Source organism: Acyrthosiphon pisum, chromosome A1 (genome assembly GCF_005508785.2).
Source record: "Acyrthosiphon pisum isolate AL4f chromosome A1, pea_aphid_22Mar2018_4r6ur, whole genome shotgun sequence".
In the NCBI taxonomy this organism is placed as follows: domain Eukaryota; kingdom Metazoa; phylum Arthropoda; class Insecta; order Hemiptera; family Aphididae; genus Acyrthosiphon; species Acyrthosiphon pisum.
Window position 1 is genome coordinate 134,387,879 of NC_042494.1, and position 3,704 is coordinate 134,391,582.

The window sequence follows — 3,704 nt, forward strand, 5'->3', positions numbered from 1 at the left end:
CCCACCAATTTTTAAAAAACCAGCACTTATAAAGCTGACTGGTATTTTTATCTTAAACCATAAGTTATATCCAAGTTGTTATTATGAAGAAATCATAGCAGGTATAACGGCAATAAAAATAAAATAATAAAACTATTTTCTTCATATTTCGTAAAATTATGGTAAGATAAAATAATATAATTTAATATTATAGTGAAATAATTCTTCTTTTTTTTATCCTATTATATCTCCAATCCTACCCAATAAATAAGAAGGGAGGTACCAGAAAAAAAATTGCAAAAAAATTTAAAAATATTCAAATTTAGTTGGCGATGGCTTTCATAATATTATGTTGTAAATGTAAATATTCCCTTTTCAAATGTTATAAATACGCGTTGATATAGAAAACATTTTGTAAAAAAAAAAAATCCTTTCAACTTAAAATTCAAAATAAAAGGAAAATAAAATGTCGTGTATTTTATTCCATGTGTTGTATGAATCAAATTTATTGCAGACATCGCGTGTTATATAGATAAATAAAAAACGAATTCTTCCTCCTCCTCCTCCTCCTCCTCCTCTTAAATCCGGACTCTGGTTGACTGGTCATAACTATAAACTCCGTTTGACAAATTAATTTTACAAACTCTCGAAATAAATATTACTAACACCGTGTCATGCAGTAATGCAGACAACTGTGTGCCTGTGTCACATTTAAGACGTAAGAAAAACTCACTCATCCATCGCTTGTATTGGAATAGTTAAGTTTATGAAAACACATTAGGGGTTCTAATCTGAAAAGTTTCTCGCAAAAAAATCGACCAATCCAATTTAATAAGTTTCAATGGAAATGAACGCTATAATAGTTGTGGTCAGTAAGTTGTTTATTAATCACGCGCAATGACTATATAGGTAGTATCTTAGATACTTAGAACTTTATATGTATAACATTAGTATCTAATAGACACTTGTTCTTACCTTGCATTATAGTGATCTTTCAGATTACAAAAGTTAGGTATCGAAGAATAATGAATTCTGCAGCAGTAAGACAATGTCTATAGTAATTTTGATCACAGCAGCAGTACTTAGTTTGTTAGTAACTACATGTGCTGAATTAATTTGTTCAAAATTGTTTATAAGATTTCCATAATGTGTAAATGGATTGAACTAAATGAAATCCTGCAATGTGTTTAAATTTAAAAAAAGATATATAATTCTTAACAATATTCGACGAATTTTTTAAATTGTATACTACATAGGTACCTACATTTAAATTTGTAAATTGTTGATTGTAAGCCCTCCGAGCATACATGGCTTCCTGCCTCCTGGCAGATACATACCTATACATACTAGCGTAAGCCATGGAAGGTCTGCCAGGTCGCGAGGGCGCATCCAATTGATGCTTATTGTTGTACATTATATACTATGTTAATTGCAACAATATAAACAATGGTGACCGGGGGAGAAGCAATACCAATAACAACAGTTCCTCGTACCACGAAAAAAAAAGATACCTATCTACACATATCGCATACACTGTGTTGTATTACTATATTGAGACGTTTACTCGTACAATCACACCGATCAGTCAAAAAAGTGAAAAATCTCGTTGGTATTATGTACATTATAAAGCAGTTTCGTCATATATTTGTGGTCAAAAATGAGGAAAAAACTTAAGGATTTATTGCATATTATGATTTATGAACTATATATTATGTGCATTCAATTTAATAGATCCCTAACATGTCATGAAACGGGGTTACGCTTGGTTTTGAGCAACACTTTTGTATGTGGGCGAGGATTTGTCGCTAAAAACCCGGGTGGTCACATATCCGGGAGCTGACGATGCTTGACCGCAGCACACATTAGCGAATGCGGCCAACCACCGTGCCACATTAGCCCCCTACTATAATAATATTATCATACGCTATCAACTAAATTGTCAGCCTGGAAAACCTGTTCACCGCGATCGGTCACGTGCGTTTTCGACGGAAATATTCATAAAAATTAAATTTAAAAAAATATTTAAAAATCTCTTAATGTTCGAGAATAATTCTAAATTTTGAATTATTCAGAATTCCCAGATTTACCTCGGAATATTCCTATCGGTCCGATCTCGCGTGTCGAATAGTCGGAATACCGTTTCCAACGACGTACCTAAATTTTAATAACCTCGAAGAAATCGATATTTCTATGGAATATTATATTATGATTATAAATTATAATATTATATTATATATGCATCATAAAAATAAATAATCGTAAACAATGTCAAATTATAATGCGGACTACAACAGGTCTTAAATGCGACAACATAATATTGTACGTGCCCGTGAAAACGATGGTGTTGTTTTTGCGTGACATTTGGTCGATTGATTATAATAATATTTTTCACCGAATCTCAGCGCAGATGACCCTTGTCCGACCGACGGACGGACAAAATTCGCAGCACCATTCGTCCCAAAGGACTTGTTCCGCGCCGACGTGAACACAATAACGGTATACCATGTATACCATTTGAATGTGTCGGGTTAGAAACGATGGACATAATTTTATTATTTTGCACTTCTGTGCACCCAAACCTGTCGGCGACGGCACAATAGTTCGTACACTGATTGCGATTTATACACCGTGTGTAAAAACACTCGCCCTAGTCTCTTCGGACGTTCACTTTCATTACGATTATACAATTTACATTAAAATATAGCCACCGTATAATATAAATATTATTATTATTAATTATTATATGACAGATTCGTTCGGGCGGATCGCCGTTATTGGCTCTATACATCGATATTTATTATCGGTTATTGTATAATAATAATAATAATAATATATTATTATGTTCCACCAAATTTCATATATAGACATCCAATGTTCAGACCGCTGCTGAAATATCGGCACTTTCGATTGGAACGAGTTTCAATCAAAATACTGCAATACTATACATATTATTACATGACTTAGATAAATGCGTTACATTTTTTGGAACTGGCTGTCAGGTCGACCTATATATTATAATATAATCTAACCTATGCTGCACGGCCGTTTCACCGGAATGGATAGAACATATGATAATAATAATATATAGGGCTCCAATTCTGCAACATCCTACTTGGGATTATCTACAGTAGTAAGGGGGTACGTATAGCACACTTTTTATATCACAAAAAAAAGGCCTTAAAAAATCTTTAAAAACAGGATAAAAAACATTAAAAAGCATAAAAATCATTAAAAAAAAACATAAAAAACCACAAAAAAAACATAAAAAGCATCTAAAATTACATTGAAAAACATTACAAAAAAAAACCGACCTTATATTTTCCTGTTAAAAATTACAAAAAATCTTTAAAAAAAGCATAAAAATCATTAAAAAAAACATAAAAATGCACAAAAAAAAAACATAAAAAACATCTAAAATTACATTGAAAAACATTACAAAAAAAAACCGACCTTATATTTTCCTGTTAAAAATTACAAAAAATCTAAACAAAAATGTTAAAAATACAAAAAACTAGCTATTTTTAATTATTAAGATTAATAAAATTAAGTGAATGGTTTCAAACCAGCCACCTCAAATTCATTTACAATAGTACTAATTATTATTATTTTTAATATCTTTAGGGTGTATTCCCATACACCCAATACGGGTGAGTGTTAAATTCTTTATAAAAATAAATATATCAAAATTTTTTCTTTATAAATAAAAATAAAAATAAATATAAGAC